General features: G+C 42.7%; 1 long non-coding RNA gene across 1 annotated transcript; it reads right to left on the bottom strand.

The window, feature by feature from the left end:
• Positions 1 to 203: 203 nt before the first annotated feature.
• Positions 204 to 8,088, bottom strand: LOC135295217 (uncharacterized). The gene is made up of 3 exons (XR_010357244.1): positions 7,993 to 8,088; positions 479 to 629; positions 204 to 329 (listed from the first exon to the last, which is right to left on the bottom strand). It is a non-coding gene; the product is annotated as an uncharacterized LOC135295217 (long non-coding RNA).
• Between the last annotated feature and the right edge of the window lie 1,244 nt (positions 8,089 to 9,332).

Raw genomic sequence — 9,332 nt, 5'->3', positions numbered from 1 at the left:
TTTTCTCTGGGGACTGTGCTCAAGTTATGGTAGAACTGAGGAAGAAAATGTATTGATATTTAACTTCTGGAGCCACTCAATGTTATTGCTGACCTTATCTCTCACAGATCTGTGCTGTGCAAAACCCCACTGACTACTTTTGTTCTTTGTTGGCATAAAAAAAATGCTGCAATGGTTTTTTACTCCCCTGTCATTTGTCATCTCTCACCTCCTTTCCACCCCTGAAATCCATCCTTTCCCTATCTGTCCAAACCTGTAACATACCTATTCATCTCCTTTCTCAAGGGCAATAGATTTTCAAATCAGCCTTCTCTTGCCTTCCTCTAGACCTGGATAAAAATGAATAGCTTAATTTAATAGAAAAAAAAAATCTCTGCATTCATTTCATTCCACATTTGAATGAATAAGATATGTACAGCTGAAAAAACCACAGAAATGGCAGTTCAGGCAGGCAAGAGCCCTGTTGCAGCATACCCACCTTCTCAGGAAAAGCTTGGCAGCATTTGATGTTCATCCCATAATAACAGAGTTGCTGATTTGCTGGAAAGTGGCTGGAATTTGAGTCTTTGTCTGTAACCACCATTCTTTGTCTTTCAATGTGTCAGTCTTTCCAAACTGGATGGAGAAGCCTAAGTTAAATGGATGAATATAGGCCACACACATTAGACAGATGGTTTGGGAAAGAGGCCAGTCTGTTGTGTATTTGAGCAGTGCCTAACAAGTTATTTAAGTCCTGTGCAAGAGTGGAGGGAGGTTTGTAAGTGTTGTGTTAGCACAGATGACAGGTATACACACAAGAGCTGACATAAACATACCACATTTAGGTTTTGAGATCTCTTCTGGGGTATATATGGCACAGTGTCTGAGAAGAAATATTCATCTGTGACAATTTCAAAATGTTTTACATGACTGAAATGTGAGTTGATCATCCTAACCTCTCATTACATGCTCTTCTTTCCACACCCACGAGCATATTTTACTCCTCACATATGTCTAAATCACACTACTGTGAATGGATTTGCAATTCATGTGTGATGTGATGTATATACACAAACAATGTAACCTTCCCTTTCAATATGAAATTTTAAAACAGGTGGCTTATACTGGAAGCTCAAACATGTTTTTAGTATACTGATCTGCACAAGGAGTTCTGCTTAAAGAAGATGAGCTGGTGATTTAGATTTATTTTCACATTTATCAGGTACATTTTGTAAAGGTTTCTTCAGAAATCCTCTGCAAATGCAGCTGCTTTTTCTAAGATAAAGTATAACAACTAATTGGATGTCTATAAAAAAGTCTTCTAATAGAGCTGAAACCACAGTGACATGAACCCTGACTAAAGTAATTAATTGCAAAATAACATGGCAATGGCCCTGTCCAAGACTGCCCGCCAATAAGTGCTTAAACAAGGGAGATCTGCAACTAATTTTTTCCTGCTCCTGTAAATCTTCACTCAAGACCAGAGTACACTTTTATTTCTACACAAAGTTAGAGTTAAAATGCTTTAATAAGGTTGTTGGAAAGAGTCCTACTGACTCAAATGGATTTGGGGTCATCTCTTGACCCTGGACCAACAAAGCATTTCTAGGAGACTTTTTATATGTTCAGATACATATTGCTCTTTTAGGTTTCCAAAGGCTATTCTATAATTCATATTTATTTATGCTATGGTACTGCCTCAGAGTTCTTGTAAAGATACAGGTTTTGACTGATGAAGACTCTGTGTCTACAGAACAAAAAGCCCCCCCTGAACTGAAATCAAAGGCCAAGAACATATCCTACTAAAGGACCCCACTGACAGCTGAATTCTTTGTTGCATTATATTTTGCCCAAGCACCAAAAGGATCTTGTTTCAGTCTGCATGTAAAAGAAAACTCCCTCGGACTTTGGAATGGTAAACAACATCTGTAAATCTGTGACAATTCTTCTGTATGGCCATATACCATTGAACAAACTCACTACAATGGCTGCCTCTCCACCATGCAAAAGTGATGGGTTTCACTAAAAATCAGTCAAAGAAAATTGAAAATTTATGTGTTCATGTTAAACATCCACAGAAAGGAACAAAACAGAAGAGGTCACAGACCTTAAATCTCCCTGTAGTTTGGTTAGACATAATTAAGGGTAATTTCAGCTTGGTTTCATTTTTTTGCAGTAGTTCAGTGACATCAGGCAACACAGGAAAAAGGGACAGAGCACAAAGACATCTCTGCACAGGTCAAAAAGTAAAATTACTAAGGGAGCAGAGATGTGTCTCGCTTGTTTTTGGTGTTAAACTCATACCTGGGAATCTCAGCCTTGTGTTCAGCCACAACCTGGAAAGCTGAAATCACCCCAATGCAGAAGTGTGGAAAGATGTGTTAGGTGAGATACACATTCAGTGCATTCATGGGGTAGTTTATCGCATATGATATAATAGCACAGGTTTATATCACTCCTGCTGTTGCCATATTGCTTATAAGGCAGTAGCTTCCTAAATCACCTCTCACTGAGAGTTTTACACTTCTGTGATCCCTTCCGATCAGATTTAGGGCAAAACAAAAATGGTGAGACTCCACAAAAGGATATTCTTCATCCCAGAAATGAAGATCTTTACTCTCATATTGATATTTAAGAGTTCCTGATCAACTTCTCCTTCAGGGGTTTGAACATGCACTATGTCACCTTCCCATCTGACTTTGCTAACCCAGCAGTGAGGCTTTTATCAGCCCTTTTAATTCATCATTGCTCCATTCTCATATTACAGGGGATTTCAAGAATTTTATATGAAATTGCTATTAGATCAGAGAACGTAAATTGCCTTCCCATTTCTTTTATTTTTCAGGCGTCCTTTACACTAATCCTTCATTCCAGCCAATGTGTTTTTTTTTTTTAAGGAGGTGCAGGTCACAGAGAACTTCCTCCAGCAGATGTCCAGACTCCAAGGAGACATGGAAGACTTGACTGTAATGAGGTATCTGCTACCGAGGGATATTGCACTGGATGTACAGTAGCATATGCCAACAATAAATCCCTGGCCAATAAAATAAAATGCAGTAACTTTGGCTGGGAAATTCAGGCATACATCATGCTAAGACCTTGATGTACCCCAATGCTTAAGGCATGTGAGAAATCAGTTTAAAAACCCTCTAGCAGAAGAGGAATTCTACCTATGTTACTCAGAAACACTGTATAAAATTTCTGCTGCATTGTGAAACAAATACTAGAGGCAATGTAACTCTGTTATTCGTGTATAAGATTCAGTTGCCTCCACATAAATTCCTGGTGCTATATCAAATTCCCAGGGTTATTCTACATATTTCCCAGATGGTATTTCAGAAATGTCCAAGTCTCCTAGAGTAATTTATCAAATTTGTTCCCATGTGAATGTCACAAATATCAACGGACATATAGAATACTGCTGAAATAATTTAAAACTATCTTCTCATCTTTTGAGATTAGACTGTCGCAGTTTTCTAACAACAGGACAGTTTTAAGGACATATGTTCTTCATTGGCATGAGGAAGGAACCGCTCTTGTCCCAAACCTTGGCACCAGTTTCGGTAAGTTTCACCAGAGCTGGGAGTTTCATGGGGCAGGAGGGTACAAAACCAGAATCATCAGTGCTGCACAATCTTCTGGTGTGTAAATAAAAGCAAGCTAAAACCTGACTCAAAACAATCCCCCAGGAGTGGAAGGTGAGACATGCCCTTATTGAGGACTGTGAATTTTAGGCTGTTTCATTCATTTAAGGGCTAATCATGCCTGGTTAGACATACATCACATACCCAAGTGGGCACCCAGAAACGCACAGTCAGGAAGCTGTTACTGATGAGAAGGTTAAATTTAAAGTACAGCCTTATTTCTTTCAATAAAAATACTTTTTTCAGAGGCTGATATCTTTCACTTTCTTATATTAACTTTTAAGGACAGGGGACCTAATTCTGAGTACATTAAAGGAGGTGTGAATGAGAAATAACTTCACTAGGTTGAATTTTGTTTCACTTACACATCAAAGTCACAATTTTTTCTGAAGGTCTTGCGCTTGGGTTCACATTCAATTGAACACATGTAGACTTTGAAACACAGAGGAGCTGAATAAGCCTTTTAAGTAAATCCAGAAATTACTGAAAGGGTCATTAGACTATATCAGTCTCAAAAAATTATTTTTTTATGTGGAGAAATTCTAAATTAGTAAAATTAATACAAGATGTTCACAGGGTTCTCTAGTCACAACATAATGAGCCATACACTCCAGCAACTTGGTTGATGTATGTAACTTAACTGCCCTTCATTACTGTGACACTGCTATTATATACAATTGTAACAAGACATGCAGATTGGCACCAGTGTTTGCCACAGATAAGAATTTCAGCTGATCAGTTAGATATGCTTCAAAGAGCATAATTGCTGCCCTAGGGCTACTTTAATCTGCACATTTTTGTGTGTATATGAAACATGTCATAACTGTCTTTTCTCTTCTACTGTGTGAAATGTGTAAGTCATTTCAGTTTAGAGTACACTTTACATGTATATGGCACCAGATTTAAAGGTTTCTGAAATTCCATAGCATTAAAGAAAATGTTCTCCTCAGTCAATTAGTCCTTGAGCTGGATTCTCAGTACCATCATCACTTTTTGCAAAGTAAGCTAGCGTTTTGAGAGGCAGGAGGGAGGCCTGGGCAGTGGCTTACTACTCCTGATATTTTATATTTCCTTGGGAGGGGAATTACACTGCAATTCTAAGTGGTAACTTAGAATATGGGGAGAGGATAATATAAGAGCAACCTGATTTTGGCAGTTCCTCTAGGGGAGGAGCAACATGGACTAAGATGACTGAAAAGGGGCTGATTCAAGCTTTGTCATCAGGAAAGCAGAATGTTACTGCTTCAAGGGTGGGGGATAAATACATTGTTTGATTTTGACCCAGTGGCAAACAGACTCAGACTCAGAGGTTTTGTTGGTTTTCATACAACAAAAGGTTTCCCTTTCCTTTGGTGTGACTGAGGGATGTTGTTTGCACACTAAGCAACAACTGCAGAGAGTTACACGAATATCCCCGCACATCATTTCACACAATAAATAACCCTGTAAATGCCACCTGTGGGCACTGAATTTGGCTACCAAAGGGCCTGGTTTTCTACCCCAAAAAAGAAAGATCACAGAATCTTTGCATTCAGGAGGTCACGGCCTACTCACCAGCCTTGTGGCAGAATTACAAAGTTCAGTGAATAAAATTACCATTCTGCCCCTCAATACCAAGTGAGCGTTGCATGAAGACACCCCTTAATTGACCCTTGGGGGTCTGGCATCTGCCTTCACATCCCTGTGGGAATAGCTACAGAGATTATGAGACCTTTTTGCCCCTCCATATCCTGCTGAAGGGTGAACACAAGGTGCTCTTTTCTACCTGGTGCTTCCTCTGCTGAGGATGTCAAAGGAACCAGAAGGAGGAGAAAGCCCATTCCATCTTTCTTTGTGTCTGCAGCCTACAACATCAATTCAGAGCTAAGAACTTTCTGAAAAGCATGCTGGATGACTGCTCTTAACAGTAGGAGGTTGTTGTTCCTTGTTGCAATCAAGGAACAATATTGCACTTGCATAGTAAATCAAAGTTTCAGAGGTTTTTTATTTCTGTCCCATTCCTATTCACTAAGTTCCACTTTGGTTTTCAGAGTGCCACCAGCTTAGTGCTATTTGTGTCCTCCTTTCTCTTCTTCCTGTCTTTGCCTGCTCAGTTTGTTTCATGGTGTCTATCTCTACCTGTGGCAGCTCCCAGACAAAAACCCTGCCCTGAATTTCTTCCCCAATCCAGGTGCTAAAACAGCCTTTGGCTAAGTTATGAAGGCTGGTTGTGAAATGTCTTTGTAAGATCCTGCTCCACTTGGTTTTCAGCCCCATCAGAGCTTTCCCTGAAAGGACAGGAACATTTTTCCTTGCTGGAAATTGGAATTCTACACTATTGCTCTGTGTGCCATGGATCCCAGAGGGGAATTACTGAGGCTCCCAGGGTGCTGGTTCTGCTGTGCCTCCCAAGGGAGCTGTGCAGGTGGTGGAGGTGACAAGGTCCTGAAGCTGTGTGGGCTCCCAGAGCAGACAGAAAAGGCCTCTTTGCTGGACATTTTCTAGCACATTCCCAGCTGGAAGCAGAGGGAAGAAGCAAAGGGAAGTGAGGAGCTGACGGAATCATGGAAGGCTTGTGGCTGGAAGGGACCCTGCCCCTTCCAGGTGTCACTATCCCATTTAGGGAGAGATGCCTCTGCTCAAATGAAGGTGTAAATGAGACCATATGAGGACAACACAGGGATTTTATTTAACAAAAAAGGGGAGGTAGAGAGATAGAAAGAAATTAGAAAGAGGTCTCAGAGATGAAAGAAAGAAAGAAAGAAAGAAAGAAAGAAAGAAAGAAAGAAAGAAAGAAAGAAAGAAAGAAAGAAAGAAAGAAAGAAAGAAAGAAAGAAAGAAAGAAAGAAAGAAAGAAAGAAAGAAAGAAGAGAATCAGTAGGAATTAGATGATCTTTAAAGCCTTTCCCTTCATCCTGTTTCATCCTGAGAAGATGTGTGGATGTGTATTTTAGTTTGCCATTATTATTACTACCACTAGTACAATTTCTTATTCTTATTATTATTCTTTTTATTATTATTTATTACTGCTACTATTTCTATTTCTTCATCTTAGTTATTCATATTCTACTTATTCTTCTGTTTTTCTTGTTCTAATTCTTATTCCTAATTGTTAATACTATTCTTTCTGCTTCTTCCACTTCTTCTAATTCTTCTTTTAATTCTTATTCAACTTATTATTCTTTTTGTTATTATTATTGTTCACTACTACTGCTTCATCCACTGCATCACCTTCTTCTTCTTCTTCTTCTCCTTCTTTACTACTACTACTCCTTCTACTTCATCTTCTAATTAATATTCTTGTTTTTATTAATCTAACATATTGTTGTTGTTTTTCAAAATAATATTTATTTCAAAATAATATTTATTCTTATTCTCGTTTTCTTGCTCCTATTTTTCCTACTGTTCTATCTTTTGTTCCCAGGCACAGCAGCCCGTGTGGCTCCCTCAGGACGCTGGGCAGGCTCTGTGCGCTAATCCTCGGGCAGTGGTGCCAGGCAAGGCCAAGGGGAGCAGAAGAGGCTGCTCACCTCCCACAGCACCCACTTGACATGGGACAGACACTTCCTGCAGGGACCCTGGGCTCGCAGCTGTGGAGCTGAGGGGCTGGGGCAGCTGAGCAGGGCAGGGACTGGGTTGTGGGGAGGCCAGGCACAGAACGGCACTTGGGGGCATGGCTCAAATGCCCGGCGCTCAGCCCAGGCCTCCCGGGGGACAGGAACTGGGAGCCCATCCTCTGCAAAGCCTCCCAGTCTTTGCTCCCTGTCTTCTTGTTCAGGCAGATCGAGGAGAGTCAGTTCATCCCACTGATCCTCCTCCTGCAGCAGGGGCTTGACCCCAGCACTCTGGATCCTCACATGTTCCCAATTGTCCTGAGCCAGCTCCTTGCCACTCTTGTCTTCCCAGCTGGACTGGACAGACACTCTGTTACCATTCCCTTTGGAAAACTCTTGGCCAACAGAGTATTCCTCTTCACACAGCTCTGGGCCAATAAATTTTCCCCACTCAGATGGTTCTTTGCAGCCTTCAACTTCTCCGAGGGAATACAGGTCCACCTTGCTGTATTCTTTCCAGTCAGAAAGTTGTTGCTTTTCCAGCCAGCTGGGCAAGAGCCTGAGCGTCTGGGAGATGGGGTTGGCCTTGTCCTCCATCTCTCACGTGCTCTGTCGCAGAGGGATCCCAGGAGCTGCTTTGTCCTGAGAGAGCTGCTCTGCTGGGACTGGGCACCCCAGGGCTCTGCACGCCTCCTGTACCCCTCTGGCAGGGCAGGGCTCTGACATGTTACAAGGGCCTCTGTGCATCACAGTGTCCTGCATCACTAAGGGACTTGACACAATGCACCTGTGTCACCAAGGGCCACCCCCAGCACCCCTTCCACAGCTGAACTCACTGGAAGTGGAAAGGAGCAGCCCCCAGACTCGGGGACTTGTAGCCCCTGATGTGCCCAGGGCCCTGAGGCTTTGGACACGGCCCCACACGACAGCCCCAGCCCCACCCTGCAGAGACCTGGCTTGGGAGGCTGGGCTGCTGGGGACACGAGCCATTGGCCACATGGACAGCACAGCCAGGGAGCTGTGAGCAGTGGCTCCCAGTCCAGGGGCAGGCTGGGGACCAGGAGTGTCCCTCAGGGTCTCCCTCCATGCTGGCAGCAGAAGGGGGTTTGGGTGAGCAGCTGGGAGCACGGCACTGCGGTTGCACTGCCTGTTAGCAATGACAACACAGCAGCTTCATCCTGCACATGGAGCATCCCCAGGGATAGTGTGGAGGTCTGGTCTGCCTCTGAAGGGGACAGGGGATCACCTGGGCACAGAGGAACCCTGAGCACCAAGACATCCACAAGGGCCTCTTGTTCTCACTTAGCTGATGTCCTTGCCACAGCCAGAGCTGGCTGTCAGTGTGGAGGGAAGAAAGAAAATGCCCAGTGAATGAAGCAAAAGATGCTGGTACTGTGCAGGGAAGCTACATGGAGGCTGGAACTCGCTATGGATGGAACTATGGAGGCCAGAAAAACTATGGAGGAACATTTCAGTCGTCTTAACTCACAGTGAAAGTTACCCAAAGGAATAAAAGCAGTGTTGGCAAAATGTGAGATGCTGTGTTTGTATGTGATGTGAGACAAAGAAAGGAGAGACAAGAACAAGTGCTTAGGTGCATAATTTGTGATGCTGAAGCCCTGAAAGTGAGCTGCAGCGTGCTCGGGACCAATGGCCCACTGAGTTAAACACCAAAATGCAGCTGTCTCACTGAGCTGCATTGGTGTGTTCCACCCTACACATGCTGGTCTTTCTCCATTGCACACTGAAGAAGTGAGGAGCATGCACTGGTTTCAAGACTGGTGTTTTGTTGACAGCACAGCCTTGCAGAAGCTCCACAAATAATTGCAGAGAAATTTACTTTCCCTGTGGGTAATAGGTCACTATGGTAACTTGTTTCTGACTTCCTGCAGTAGTCCTCTGTTGGAGGAAACTCAACAAGCTCACATTTCTTTGTAGTGATCAGTATCAAAAGTAGTTTTGAGACTGAGTCTGACTAACATTAGCAAGTTTTTAACCAATCCAAAGCCTATTAATTTGTGCATCTCCAGCTCTTCAGGTACAGGGAATTGCAAAAAACAGGGGGCTTTTTTTTTTTTTTGGTTTACCTATCATACAGGTTTAGCAGGTGTTTTCCTTCATGACTGTGTACCAGTGGGCTGCATTTGGCTACATACAGCAACTGTGTGCTGCTGCA

The sequence above is a fragment of the Passer domesticus genome, chromosome 2 (genome assembly GCF_036417665.1).
Source record: "Passer domesticus isolate bPasDom1 chromosome 2, bPasDom1.hap1, whole genome shotgun sequence".
NCBI classification, from domain to species: Eukaryota; Metazoa; Chordata; class Aves; order Passeriformes; family Passeridae; genus Passer; species Passer domesticus.
This window is presented reverse-complemented; position numbering and strand designations above follow the sequence as displayed.